Source organism: Scyliorhinus canicula, chromosome 17 (genome assembly GCF_902713615.1).
Source record: "Scyliorhinus canicula chromosome 17, sScyCan1.1, whole genome shotgun sequence".
Classification (NCBI taxonomy): Eukaryota; Metazoa; Chordata; class Chondrichthyes; order Carcharhiniformes; family Scyliorhinidae; genus Scyliorhinus; species Scyliorhinus canicula.
The window spans coordinates 132100992-132116638 of record NC_052162.1 but is presented as its reverse complement, the minus strand read 5'-3'; the positions used below and the strand labels follow the sequence as shown (position 1 = coordinate 132116638).

Below are 15647 nucleotides of genomic sequence, written 5' to 3'. Positions count from 1 at the left end.
GATCTCCAAAATAGTCACCACACTTTAGGAAGGAAGTGAGGGTTGTGAAGGATGTGAGCGATGAGGGGGTTTATCTCCAAGGTTTTGTTGGGGAAGCTGGAAGGAGTTGAGGGGAGATCTGATCAAGTTGGACAAGACAATGACATGTAGAAAAGCTGGACAAAGAAAAGCTGCCCCATTGGATGATGGGATAAGGACTTGGGGATTTTGATTGAAGGTTTGAAGGCACAGATACAGGGTGCTGGTATGACAAACCGATTTACTCAACATGAGAACTCACTGTCTGCGAGGATCCTGGAAGCAGAGATGATGAGTTATTTCTAAAGTATCATGTGAGAGTACCTTTGAGAAATTGATGTTTAAGCAATGCACCTTTAAGAAATAGAGCAGCTCATATTACTGAAGTGATGTCAGAGGGTGGGGGGATCTGAGCTGTGCTCACTTCTGCTTTTTAGTTTCAGTTTAGAGGAAAAGAGCTTGGGTGTGTCTGTGTTTTGCAGTGAGCTAGATTTGCTGTGATCTCTGCCAGGAAAGACTATCTTTGAATCATTTGGGTGATTTAAAATCATAATAACCTGATGTGTTTCTGTTTAAAGGTGTTAAGTCTTTTGGAGGTTTGAAGGAACATTTTGAGGGATTATTTAGTGTATCATTTTCGGGGTTATCTTTGAAGTAAGGGGTGTTAAGGGATCCAATGTTTATTTAAAAAGGTTAAGTTGAATTCATGGAATAAACATTGTTTTGTGTTTAAATACCCACGTGTCCATAATTGTAATACCTCACCTGGAGACCAAGCGCGTGCTTCAAAAGCAACAATCCATTAAAGGGAAAGGTTGCTTGAACTCCATGATACATTTTGGGGTTCTGAAAATGCCGCTCCCATAACAATTGGGGGCTCGAGGGGGATAAAAGTCTATCTATTGGATTGGCTTTTGTAAACTTAAAGACAGTAAAGGATTGTTGCGTTTCCGGTGTGGTATTTTAGTTTAAGTGGGGACAGTGTTGTGAACAATGGCTCTTTCAGAGGCTCAGAAGTTTTTGGGGGTGGAGAATGTCACACGCAGTACCTTACATACAGAGACGAAAAGCAGACTGTTAGATTTGGCAAAAACATTGCAGTTAACATTACCTGACAAAATGCAAAAAGATGAGGTAATTATGGCGGCGGTTAAGCATTTAAAGTTGCCTGAGATACAGTCTGACTCATTGGAAATGGCAAAAATTCAGTTGCAAATTAAACAAATGGAACGTGAGAAAGAATTAAAGCGGCTTGAATACGAAAGAGAGAGAGGAAAAAGAAAGAGAAAGAGAGAGAGAGGAAAAAGAAAGAGAGAGAGAGAGAGAGGGGAAAAAGAAAAGGAGAGAGAAGAAAGAAGAAAAGAAAGAATAGCCCGAGCAGAACAAAAAGAAAAAGAAAGGGAGATACAGATCAGGGAAAAAGATAAAGAGAGGGAGTTTGAAATTCAGAAAATGGCTATGAAACATGAAAGTCAATTAAAATTGGCAGACATAAAGGGAAACGTACAGTTGGATGATAGTGATGAGGATAGTAAGGAGCATCATAGTTGAAGGCTTGGTGGGAATCTATTTAAATATGTCCAAGCATTGCCAAAGTTTGATGAGAAGGAAGTGGAAGCCTTTTTCATTTCATTTGAGATTGTAGCTAAACAAGTGAAATGGCCACAGGACATGTGGGTGTTACTGATTCAAACAAAGCTGGTAGGTAGAGCTTATGAAATGTTTGCATCACTACTGGAGGAGGTATCTGGAACGTATGAGAAGGTGAAGAAATCCATCTTAAGTGCATATGAGCTAGTGCCTGAAGCTTAAAGACAAAGGTTTAGAAATTTAAGGAAAGAATTTGGTCAATCATACATGGAGTTTGAAAGGCTCAAACAGAGTCATTTTGATAGGTGGATAAGGGCTTTGAAAATAGATCAAACGTATGAAGCTCTCAGAGAAATTATACTTTTGGAGGAGTTTAAAAATTCAATTACTGATGTAGTGAGAACTCATGTGGAACACAGAGGGTTAAAACTGTGAGATTAGCAGCAGAAATGACAGATGATTGTGAATTAGTTCATAAATCAAAGATTGGTTTCCGACATCAGTTTCAGCCGGTGAGGGACAGAAACTGGGGACATGAGAAATAATCAAGTGGTAAAGGTAAAGATGATCTGATGGGAGACAACAAAGAGAGTGGATACCTTAGATTAAAAAATAAATCCAAGAGGGTGGAAAAGAAATGAAAAGTTTCAAATGTTTTCACTGTAATAAACTAGGTCATGTAAAGTCAGAGTGTTGGGGCTTGAAGAAAAGCACTGGAAAGGCAGATGTGATAAAACAGGATAACAGTAAGAAGTCTTACAACACCAGGTTAAAGTCCAACAGGTTTGTTTCAAACACGATAAGACAGGATAAGACAGTGGGATTTCTTGGAGTGGGAAAGGAAAGCCCAAGGGAAGTGAAGGAGGTGCAAACGATTGTACAGCCTGTTCAAGAAGTAATTGTTAAGACGGTGCCAGATGTCTTTAAAGAATATACTTGTGTAGGTAAAGTTTACTCGTGTGTATCAGGAGGAGCAGGTAAAGAATTCACAATTTTAAGAGATACAGGGGCTAGTCAATCTTTAATGGTAAGAGATGAGGAATTATGTAGTTTGGGAAGAATGTTGCCAGAAAAGGTGGTGATATGTGGAATTCAGGGTGAGAGGAGTAGCGTTCCATTATATAAGGTAAGGTTGGAAAGTCCAGGGAAGAGTGGTGAAGTGGTAGTAGGAGTAATAGATAAACGATCTTGTCCAGGAATACAGTTTATATTGGGTAATGATATAGCTGAATCACAGGTGGGAGTGATGCCTACTGTGGTTGATAAGCCAGTGGAAAATCAGAAAACTGAAGGGTTGAATTTTTCCGGATTGTGTAGTAACCCGGTCGCAAAGTCACAAGTTAAGACAACAGGAGAAATCAAAGAGTGAAGATGAAGTTGAAGTGCAATTATCAGAAACGATTTTTGGTCAGATGGTTGAAAAAGAACAAGAACAGGTGGAGGATGAGGCGGATATTTTTAGTTCAGGAAAATTGGCAGAGTTACAACAGAAAGATGTAGAAATAAAACGGATATATCAGAAAGCATATACGGAAGAGGAATCTGAGGGTATACCAGGAGTGTTATTACCGTAAAAGTGATGCCTTGATGAGAAAATGGAGACCTGTACATATGCAGGCAGATGAAAAGTGGGCAGAAGTTCATCAAGTAGTATTGCCGGTAGGGTATAGAAAGGAGGTGTTGCGAGTTGCACATGAGGTACCAGTGGGAGGTCATTTGGGAATAAGGAAAACTCAAGCTAAAATCCAGAAACATTTTTATTGGCCTGGACTACATAAAGATGTAGTCAAATTTTGTCAATCATGTCATACATGTGAAAGTGATAGGGAAACCTCAACAGTGATAAAACCAGCGCCCTTAATACCCATTCCAGCATTTGAGGAACCTTTTACATGGGTCCTAATCGATTGTGTAGGACCGCTTCCTAAAACAAAAAGTGGGAATCAATATCTTTTGACTATAATGGATGTGTCTACTAGGTTTCCAGATGTGATTCCAGTACGTAATATTACAGCTAAAAGGATTGTGGAGTTACTTAAATTCTTTACTAGATATGGACTACCCACAGAAATTCAATCGGATCAAGGATCGAATTTTACTTCAAAGTTGTTCAAAGAAGTTATGGATAGCTTAGGAATAAATCAATTTAAATCAACTGCGTACCATCCAGAATCGCAGGGAGGGTTAGAAAGGTGACATCAGACATTAAAGACAATCTTGAGGGCGTATGGTCAAGATTGTCCAGAGGATTGGGATAAAGGAATCCCATTCGTATTGTTTGCAATTAGGGATGCACCTAATGAGTCTACCAAATTTAGTCCTTTTGAACTAATTTTTGGTCATGGGGTAAGAGGACCACTTAAATTGATTAAAGAAAAATTGGTGAGTGAGAAATCGGAAATTACACGATTGGATTACGTGCCAAATTTTAGGGAATGATTAAATAGAGCAGGTGAATTGGATGGACAACATTTGAAAGTTGCACAAAATGTGATGAAATGGGTAGCGGACAACAAATCCAAAGTTCGCAGTTTTGACAGTGGGGATAAAGTTTTAGTGTTGTTACCAGTGGTAGGTGAACCTTTAAAAGCTCGGTTTTGTGGACCGTATCAGATTGAAAAGAAATTAAGTGAGGTGAATTATGTGGTAAAAACACCAGATAGAAGGAAGACACACCGAGTGTGTCGTGTGAATATGCTTAAAGGTACTTTGAAAGGGAAGGAGAGAAAAAGGAAATTTTAATGATTCTAACTCAAAGTGACGAACCAAATCCAGATGACTGTGAACTTGACATACCTCAAATTAAATTGGAAAATGAGGATGTTCTTAAAAATTGGGATGAATTGTTAAGTTACCTTCCAGAGGAAAAACGAACTGACCTGAAAGAGTTATTGATATCACATGGGCAAGTTTATAGAGATAAATTGGGAAGTACTAAAATGGCTGTACACGATATAGATGTGGGAAATGCTGTTCCTATCAAACAACATCCATATAGACTTAATCCTTTCAAATTGGCACAGGTTAACAGAGAGATTGAGAGTATGCTGAAAAATGGCATAATTGAAGTGGGTTGCAGCCAATGGAGCTCACCCATAGTGATGGTACCTAAACCAGACGGTACCCAATGGTTGTGTGTGGACTATCGAAAGGTGAATGCAGTTACAAGAACGGACTCTTCCGGATAGGGAACTATTACCCTATCCCACGTTTGGAGGATTGCCTTGAGAAAGTGGGACAATCCACTTTTATTTCCAAATTGGATTTACTGATAGTTGCCTTTATCTGAAAGGGCGAAGGAAATTTCAGATTTTGTGACTCCAGATGGCATATAATTGGGTTTGGGGGAAATGATCTTGTAGAGATACGGGGAGAGAGCGGGAGAATGGGACTGACTAGTATGTGTTACTGAGCGATGGTGTGGTCTCAATGGGCTGAATGGCTTCCTTCTCCCCCTGTAATGGCTTTATGACCAGGGGTTTTAGGAATGAGATGTTTCCCTTCCTGCCATCTGAAGAGTTGGTGGAGAACACATTCCCGCTAATACTGCCTGCCCTGCAGCCAGTTAACATTTCAACAAGGGTTAACTGACTGGAGGTGGGACTTCAGCCCCTCATTAGAGAGGATATCCCACCTCATAGAGCTGCCAGCCAACCTGACTGCGTGGCAGCTCTCCACTCCCTGCATTAGGAGCTCCAGTGGACATGACTGGGACTGCAAGCAGCCCCCAGGGCCACAATCCAGGGATTACAGGATATAGCGGGCGGGATTCTCCATCCCATCAGCCCCGTTTTCCCGCGCGCTGCATTCCCCGCCTGCAGCGGGATTCTCCATCCCACCAGCCCCGTTTTCCCGCACGCTGCCTCCCCGCCTGCAGCGGGATTCTCCGTCCCACCAGCCCCGTTTTCCCGCACGCTGCCTCCCCCGCCTGCAGCGGGATTCCCCATCCCACCAGCCCCGTTTTCCCGCACGCTGCCTCCCCCGCCTGCAGCGGGATTCTCCATCCCACCAGCCCCGTTTTCCCGGTGGGGCAGAGGATCAAGAAGGTTTTATTCACAGGACGGTGAGCAGAAGATTAATGAAGCGGTAGTTTTTAAGGACAGTGTTAAAGAAGGTCTGAACTCTGGAGAGACAGAGGGGTCCAGTGTGAATTCCAGCACTTAGAGCCTCATCAACTGAAGGTACAGCAGCCAGTGATAGAGGAAAGGAAGTGTCGGATGGACAAGAGGCCGGAGTTGCAGGAACGCGGATTTCCTGCAGGGATTTGGGGCTTGCGGGAAGTTAGGGATAGGGAGGGGTGAGACCATGAAGGGATTTGAAAATCTGGATGGGAATTATAACAGGGAGGCACTGGTGGACTGAAAGCCAGTGTAAAATCTATGGAGGGTGGGAGATGGGCGGACAGCCAGGAGATCATTGAAATAGTCTCGAAGGACGTACTGTTGGTGAATTAGACATTCTGAATTCTCCCTCAGTGTACCCGAACAGGTGCCAGAGTGTGGCCACTCGGGGACTTTCACAGTAACTTCATTGCAATGTTAATGTAATCGTACTTGTGACCAAGATTATTATTATCGGGTTGTCTGGAGGGAATTGAAGTAGAGAGGAAGGTTTGAGCAGTGAATAAATTGAGGAAGTGTTGAAGAAGGCTGATGTGAGAGGGTCAGAAGTAGGTGGTCTTTGTGAGGGAGAGGATGAGGTTTGGATGCTCAGCTCAGAGTCAGATTAGAGGCCGAGACTGTGAATGGCCCAATTCAGCCAGAGACAGTGGCCAGGGATGGAGATGGAATCAGTGACTGAAGAACAGAGTTTGTGTTGGGAGCTGAAGACAGTGACTTCCGTCTTCCCATTCCGAATGGTGGCAGGGATGGGGGATGTGGAGAGTGTGGAGAAGCTGGGATGGTTCTCATATTGAAGTTGAGGAGAGGGTGAATAAAACTGCCCGTTCAATGTTACAAGGTTTCTTCACAGAGTAAATCTCGAGGAACTGATTTCATTGGCCGGAGGGTTATTAACACAGATTTAAGATATTTTTATCAATCGGAGAGAGACCGAGAATCTTGGGAACTCCGGAGGTAATGATGTTGAGGTAGGAAGAGAAGATATTGCAGGGGAACCTCTGGCGATGACTGGACAGGGAAGAGTGGAAACAGGCGAGGGCCGTCCCACTTTGCTGGATAATGGAGAAGAGACATTGGGGGAGGATGATGTGGTCAATCGTGTGAAAGGCTGCAGACATGTTGAACAGGATGAGGAGGGTCAGTGCACCATGGTCACACTCATACAGCATGTCATTTACACCAATCACAAAGCTGATTGAAATAAATGTCCCACATGTGGAATAACCAATCGTGTCCGACACGAGGGGCAAGGTGGAAAATTTACTTCATGTGAAAGAGACAACAGGCAGGATTTGGGTTTTAATGAATCTTCACATCAGATTGAAACAGAATCTCTCAATGTGCAGTAGCTGGTGATGAACACTGGAATACAAAGAGGTGGTCGCTGTGCTCCGATTGAATAAAGCTCTGGTTGGATCACTTGTGGAGAACCCGGACAGAAAGGGTTAAATCCTGAGGACAGGTTATATTTGGCTCATATTCCCTCAAATATAGAAGATAGAAGATTAAAGGGTGATCCAATCGAGCAGTTGAAGCCGAATAAAAGATTTGATCGGTTCTATAGAGAGAAACTATCCCTGGTGGGGATGGGGGTGACCAGAATTAGGGGGCAGAACCTGGAAGTTCGAGCCAGGCCCTTCAGGGGTGATAGATAGATAGATAGAGAAATACAGCACAGAACAGGCCCTTCAGCCCACGATGTTGTGCCGAACTTTTGTCCTAGGTTAATCATAGAATTTTGGACACTAAGGGCAATTTATCATGGCCAATCCACCCAACCTGCGCATCTTTGAACTGTGGGAGGAAACCGGAGCACCCGGAGGAAACCCATGCACACACCGGGAGGATGTGCAGACTCCACACAGACAGTGACCCAAGTCGAAATCGAACTTGGAACCCTGGAGCTGTGAAGCAATTGTGCTATCCACAATGCTACCGTGCTGCCCTGAAGAAGAAATTAATCTACACTCCATTATTCTACCCTAATCCATGTACCTATCCAATAGCCGCTTGAAGGTCCCTAACGTTTCCGACTCAACTACTTCCACAGGCAGTGCATTCCATGCCCCCACTACTCTCTGGGTAAAGAACCTACCTCTGACATCCCCCCTATATCTTCCACCATTTACCTTAAATTTATGTCCCCTTGTAATGGTGTGTTCCACCCGGGGAAAAAGTCTCTGACTGTCTACTCTATCTATTCCCCTGATCATCTTATAAACCTCTATCAAGTCGCCCCTCATCCTTCTCCGTTCTAATGAGAAAAGGCCTAGCACCCTCAACCTTTCCTCGTAAGACCTACTCTCCATTCCAGGCAACATCCTGGTAAATCTCCTTTGCACCTTTTCCAAAGCTTCCACATCCTTCCTAAAATGAGGTGACCAGAACTGCACACAGTACTCCAAATGTGGCCTGACCAAGGTTTTGTACAGCTGCATCATCACCTCACGACTCTTAAATTCAATCCCTCTGCTAATGAACACCAGCACACCATAGGCCTTCTTCACAGCTCTATGCACTTGAGTGGCAACTTGCAAAGATCTATGAACATAGACCCCAAGATCTCTCTGCTCCTCTACATTGCCATGAACCCTGCCGTTAACCCTGTATTCCGCATTCATATTTGTCCTTCCAAAATGGACAAACTCACACATGTCAGGGTTAAACTCCATCTGCCACTTCTCAGCCCAGCTCTGCATCCTATCTATGTCTCTTTGAAGCTGACAACAGCCCTCCTCACTATCCACAACTCCACCAATCTTCGTATCATCTGCAAATTTCCTGACCCACCCTTCAACTCCCTCATCCAAGTCGTTAATGAAAATCAGAAACAGCAGAGGACCCAGAACTGATCCCTGCGGTACGCCACTGGTAACTGGGCTCCAGGCTGAATATTTGCCATCCACCACCACTCTCCTCTATCGGTTAGCCAGTTTGTTATCCAACTGGCCAAATTTCCCACTATCCCATGCCTCCTTATTTTCTGCATAAACCTACCACGGGGAACCTTATCAAATGCCTTACTACATTACATGTACACCACATCCACTGCTTTACCTTCATCCACATGCTTGGTCACCTCCTCAAAGAAATCAATAAGACTTGTAAGGCAAGACCTACCCCTCACAAATCCGTGCTGACTGTCCCTTATCAAGCAGTGTCTTTCCAGATGCTCAGAAATCCTATCCCTCAGTACCCTTTCCATTACTTTGCCTACCACCGAAGTAAGACTAACAGTCCTGTAATTCCCAGGGTTATCCCGATTCCCTTTTCTGAACAGGGGCACGACATTCGCCACTCTCCAATCCTCTGGTACCACCCCTGTTGACAGCGAGGACGAAAAGATCATTGCGAACGGCTCTGCAATTTCATTTCTTGCCTGCCATAGAATCCTTGGATATAAGAACATAAGAACATAAGAACTAGAAGCAGGAGTAGGCCATCTGGCCCCTCGAGCCTGCTCCGCCATTCAATTAGATCGTGGCTGATCTTTTGTGGACTCAGCTCCACTTTCCGGCTCGAACACCATAACCCTTAATCCCTTTATTCTTCAAAAAACTATCTATCTTTACCTTAAAAACATGTAATGAAGGAGCCTCAACTGCTTCACTGGGCAAGGAATTCCATAGATTCACAACCCTTTGGGTGAAGAAGCTCCTCCTAAACTCAGTCCTCAATCTACTTCCCCTTATTTTGAGGCTATGCCCCCTAGTTCTGCTGTCACCCGCCAGTGGAAACAACCTGCCCGCATCTATCCTATCTATTCCCTTCATAATTTTAAATGTTTCTATAAGATCCCCCCCTCATCCTTCTAAATTCCAACGAGTACAGTCCCAGTCTACTCAACCTCTCCTCGTAATCCAACCCCTTCAGCTCTGGGATTAACCTAGTGAATCTCCTCTGCACACCCTCCAGCGCCAGTACGTCCTTTCTCAAGTAAGGAGACCAAAACTGAACACAATACTCCAGGTGTGCCCGCACTAACACCTTATACAATTGCAACATAACCTCCCTAGTCTTAAACTCCATCCCTCTAGCAATGAAGGACAAAATTCCATTTGCCTTCTTAATCACCTGTTGCACTTGTAAACCAACCTTCTGTGACTCATGCACTAGCACACCCAAGTCTCTCTGAACAGCGGCATGCTTTAATATTTTATCGTTTAAATAATAATCCCGTTTGCTGTTATTCCTACCAAAATGGATAACCTCACATTTGTCAACATTGTATTCCATCTGCCAGACCCGAGCCCATTCACTTAACCTATCCAAATCCCTCTGCAGACTTCCAGCATCCTCTGCACTTTTCGCTTTCCCACTCATCTTAGTGTCATCTGCAAACTTGGACACATTGCCCTTGGTCCCCAACTCCAAATCATCAATGTAAATTGTGAACAATTGTGGGCCCAACACGGATCCCTGAGGGACACCACTAGCTACTGATTGCTAACCGGAGAAACACCCATTTATCCCAACTCTTTGCTTTCTATGAATTAACCAATCCTCTATCCATGCTACTACTTTACCCTTAATGCCATGCATCTTTATCTTATGCAGCAACCTTTTGTGTGGCACCTTGTCAAAGGCTTTCTGGAAATCCAGATATACCACATCCATCGGCTCCCCGTTATCTACTGCACTGGTAATGTCCTCAAAAAATTCCACTAAATTAGTTAGGCATGACCTGCCTTTAACGAACCCATGCTGCGTCTGCCCAATGGGACAATTTCTATCCAGATGCCTCGCAATTTCTTCCTTGATGATAGATTCCAGCATCTTCCCTATTACCGAATTTAAACTCACTGGCCTATAATTTCCTGCTTTCTGCCTACCTCCTTTTTTAATGGGAAATGAGGAAATGGCTGAGGAACTGAATAGGTTTTTTGGGTCGGTCTTCACAGTGGAAGACACAAATAACATGCCAGCGACTGATAGAAATGAGGCTATGACAGGTGAGGACCTTGAGAGGATTGTTATCACTAAGGAGGGAGTGATGGGCAAGCTAATGGGGCTAAAGGTAGATAAGTCTCCTGGCCCTGATGGAATGCATCCCAGAGTGCTAAAAGAGATGGCTAGGGAAATTGCAGATGCACTAGTGATAATTTACCGAAATTCACTAGACTCTGGGGTGGTCCCGGTGGATTGGAAATTAGCATTATATGCTTTTTCCTTCAATTTGATACTCTCCCTTATTTCCTTTGATATCCACGGTCGATTTTCCCTCTTTCTTCCGTCCTTCCTTTTTTTTGGTATAAACCTTTGCTGAGCACTGTGAAAAATCGCTTGGAAGGTTCTCCACTGTTCCTCAACTGTTCCACCATAAAGTCTTAGCTCCCAGTCTACCTTAGCTAGTTCTTCTCTCATCCCCTTGTAATCTCCTTTGTTTAAACACAAAACACTAGTATTTGATTTTACTTTCTCACCCTCCATCTGTATTTTAAATTCCACCATATTGTGATCGCTCCTTCCGAGAGGATCCCTAACTATGAGATCATGAATCAATCCTGTCTCATTACACAGGACAAGATCTAGGACCGCTTGTTCCCTCGTAGGTTCCATTACATACTGTTCTAGGAAACTATCGCGGATACATTCTATAAACTCCTCCTCACGGTTGCCTTGACCGACCTGGTTAAACCAATCGACATGTAGATTAAAATCCCCCATGATAACTGCTGTACCATTTCTACATGCATCAGTTATTTCTTTGTTTATTGCCTGCCCCACCATCTCGTTACTATTTGGTGGCCGATAGACTACTCCTATCAGTGACTTTTTCGCCTTACTATTCCTGATTTCCACCCAAATGGATTCAACCTTATCCTCCATAGCACCAATGTCATCCCTTACTATTGCCCGGATGTCATCCTTAAATAACAGAGCAACACCACCTCCCTTACCATCCACTCTGTCCTTCCGAATAGTTTGATACCCTCGGATATTTAACTCCCAGTCGTGACCATCCTTTAACCATGTTTCAGTAATGGCCACTAAATCATAGTCATTTACGATGATTTGTGCCACCAACTCATTTACTTTATTCCGAATACTACGAGCATTCAGGTAAAGTACACTTATGTTGGTTTTTTTTACCTCTGTTTTGAATCTTAACATCTCCAGTTTTATTCCTTTTGTTATTACTGGGCCTATTCACTGTGCTCCCCTCAGTCACTGTACCTTGTACTGTCGCCCTTATGGATTTCTGACTATGTCTTCTCTGCCTTGCACTTTTCCCCTTACTTCCTTTTGTTTCTGTCCCTGTTTTACTACCTTCCAACTTCCAGCATTGGTTCCCATCCCCCTGCCACATTAGTTTAAACCCTCCCCAACAGCTCTATCCCGTCAGGCCCGGGGATTTATCTATCCTCAAGTTTTTCAAAACGCCCAACACATCTTCCTTCCTAACAAGTATCTCCTCGAGCTTACCAGTCTGTTTCACACTGTTCTCTCCAACAATATGGCCCCTCTCGTTTGTAAATACTGAAGAAAAATACTTGTTCAAGACCTCTATCTCTTCAGACTCAATACACAATCTCCCGCTACTGTTCTTGATCGGACCTACCCTCGCTCTAGTCATTCTCATATTTCTCACATATGTGTAAAAGGCCTTGGGGTTTTCCTTGATCATACCCGCCAAAGATTTTTCATGCCCTCTCTTAGCTCTCCTAATCCCTTTCTTCAGTTCCCTCCTGGCTATCTTGTATCCCTCCAGCGCCCTGTCTGAACCTTGTTTCCTCAGCCTTACATAAGTCTCCTTCTTCCTCTTAACAAGACATTCAACCTCTCTTGTCAACCATGGTTCCCTCACTCGACCATCTCTTCCCTGCCTGACAGGGACATATATCAAAAACACGCAGTACCTGTTCCTTGAACAAGTTCCACATTTCACTTGTGTCCTTCCCTGACAGCCTATGTTCCCAATTTATGCACTTCAATTCTTGTCTGACAGCATTGTATTTACCCTTCCCCCAAGGTTGTAAACCTTGCCCTTTTGCGGTCACTACCTCCAAAATGCTCCCCCACTAACAAATCTATCACCTGCCCTGGTTCATTACCAAGTACCAAATCCAATATGGCCTCCCCTCTGGTCGGACAATCTACATACTGAGTTAGAAAAGCTTCCTGGACACACTGCACAAACACTACCCCATCCAAACTATTTGATCTAAAGAGTTTCCACTCAATGTTTGGGAAGTTGAAGTCACCCATGACTACTACCCTGTGACTTCTGCGCCTTTCCAAAATCTGTTTCCCAATCTGTTCCTCCACATCTCTGCTGCTATTGGGGGGCCTATAGAAAACTCCCAACAAGGTGACTGCTCCTTTCCTATTTCTGACTTCAACCCAAATTATCTCAGTAGGCAGATCCCCCTCGAACTGCCTTTCTGCAGCTGTTATACTAGCTCGAATTATCAATGCCACCCCTCCACCTCTTTTACCATCCTCCCTAATCTTGTTGAAACATCTATAGCCAGGGACCTCCAACAATCATTTCTACCCCTCTTCTATCCAAGTTTCCGTGATGGCCACCGCACCGTAGTCCCAAGTACCGATCCATGCCTTAAGTTCACCCACCTTATTCCTGATGCTTCTTGCATTGAAGTATACACACTTCAACCCATCTCCTTGCCTGCAAGTACTCCCCTTTGTCAGTGTTACCTTCCCCACTGCATCACTACGTGCTTTGGCGTCCTGAATATCGGCTTCCTTAGTTGCTGGACTACAAATCCGGTTCCCATTCCCCTGCCAAATTAGTTTAAAACCTCCCGAAGACTACTGGAAATCCTCCCCCCCCCCAGGATATTGGTGCCCCTCTGGTTCAGATGCAACCCGTCCTGCTTGTACAGGTCCCACCTTCCCCAGAATGCGCTCCAATTATCCAAATACCTGAAGCCCTCCCTCCTACACTATTCCTGCAGCCACATGTTCAACTGCACTCTCTCCCTATTCCTAGCCTCGCTATCACGTGGCACCGGCAACAAACTATAGATGACAACTCTGTCTGTCCTGGCCTTTAACTTCCAGCCTAACTCCCTAAACTTGTTTATTACCTCCACATACCTTGTCCTACCTACGTCGTTGGTACCAATGTGCACCAGGACCTCTGGCTGCTCACCCTCCCCCTTCAGGATCCTGAAGACACGATCCGAGACATCTCTGGCCCTGGCACCCGGGAGGCAACATACCTTTCGGGAGTCTCGCTCGCGACCACAGAATCTCCTATCTATTCCCCTAACCATTGAATCTCCGATTACTATTGCTTTTCTATGCTCCCCCCATCCCTTCTGAGCCCTAGAGCCAGACTCAGTGCCAGAGACCCGGACGCTAGGGCCTTCCCCCGGTAGGTCATCCCCCCCAACAGCATCCAAAATGGTATACTTGTTTTGAAGGAGAATGGGCACGAGGGATCCCTGCACTGTCTGCCTGTTAGTTTTCTTTTCCCTGACTGTAACCCAGCTACTCTTGTCCAGTACCTTGGGTGTGGCTACCTCCCTGTAACTCTTCTCGATAACCCCCTCTGCCTCCCGGATGATCCGAAGTTCATCCAGCTCCAGTTCCAGTTCCCTAACATGGTCTCTGAGGAGCTGGAGTTGGGTGCACTTCCCGCAGGTATAGTCAGCGGGGACACCAGTGGTATCCCTCACCACCCACATCCTACAGGAGGAGCATGCAACTGCCCTAGCCTCCATCCCCTCTTACTTCACAGAATTAGCTGCCCCGTAGACCAACTGGACCTCCGGCCTCCGACTCTGCTTCCAGTCAGTTGTACGCTAAACTCCTGGCTCCCTTCACGCTCTTTGATAAATATAGGAAATGAAATGTAAGGAGCACCTTACTCCCTCCAAACCTAACTCCCTAAGTCACCAAACTCTCACTGTAGCACTCAAATGCCATAAGTTCAGCACTCCCTCAGTCACCAAACTCTCACTGTAGCACTCAAATGCCACAAGTTCAGCACTCCCTCAGTCAGCAAACTCTCACTGTAGCGCTCAAATGCCACAAGTTCAGCACTCCCTCAGTCACCAAACTCTCACTGTAGCGCTCAAATGCCACAAGTTCAGCACTCCCTCAGTCAGCAAACTCTCACTGTAGCACTCAAGTTCAGCACTCCAGTGCAAACAAAGTCTGCACTATAACTAGCTCAGATTTCGACTGTGACTCTAGCCTCTGAAAACTGTCCTAATCCAATTAACTAATTAACAAACTCCAGCTGCAAGTACCTACAAATAGAACCTTGCTTAAAGCTGATTCAAAATTAACCTTCTTGTGGACCAAACAGCAACTTTTAAGTTAATTAACTAAATAAAAGAAATACTAGACTTTAAATAAAAATGAACCTTTATACTCCCTCAGTCAGCAAACTCTCACTGTTGCACTCAAATGCCACAGGTTCAGCACTCCAGTGATGTCAGGAAGTATTTCTTCACTCAAAGGGCAGTGAACATCAGGAAGTCTCGAATCTGAAAAGATGCTGAGGCTGGTGGATCCAGTGAAAAACTCAATACTGGGATGAACAGAGTTTTGTTCAAATCCGACTATTGAAGGATCCAGACACAAGGCAGGAAAATAGAGTCAGGTACAGATCAGCCATCGTCTAATTTGAAGTGTAGAACAGGATTGAGGGGCTGAATGGTCTCCTCCCATTCGGATTTCTCTCTGTATTGGAACAGAATCTCTCAATGTGCAGCTGTCGAGTTCGGAGAAACAGGTTTGATATTTTCATTCTTGGTTTTCAGATGTGTGAAACTTGGCCACAACCTCAGCTCTATTTCCTTCTCCTTCCACTTCCTGTAGGAGTGAGCAGCACCGCTTAAACTGAACAGGGGGCCTCCCAGAGGGAACGCTGTTACTAAAAAGAATAAGCACAGTGTTTTACATATGGAAATGAGGTTCCGATTTAGTGACCGACACCAAGAA

The 15647-nt window shown here is 44.4% G+C and overlaps 1 protein-coding gene across 6 annotated transcripts in view; it reads right to left on the bottom strand.

Annotated features, from left to right (window-relative positions):
• Positions 1-15647, bottom strand: part of LOC119951152 (probable G-protein coupled receptor 139) — a 115071-nt gene that overhangs the window by 34068 nt on the left and 65356 nt on the right. The window lies entirely within an intron of this gene.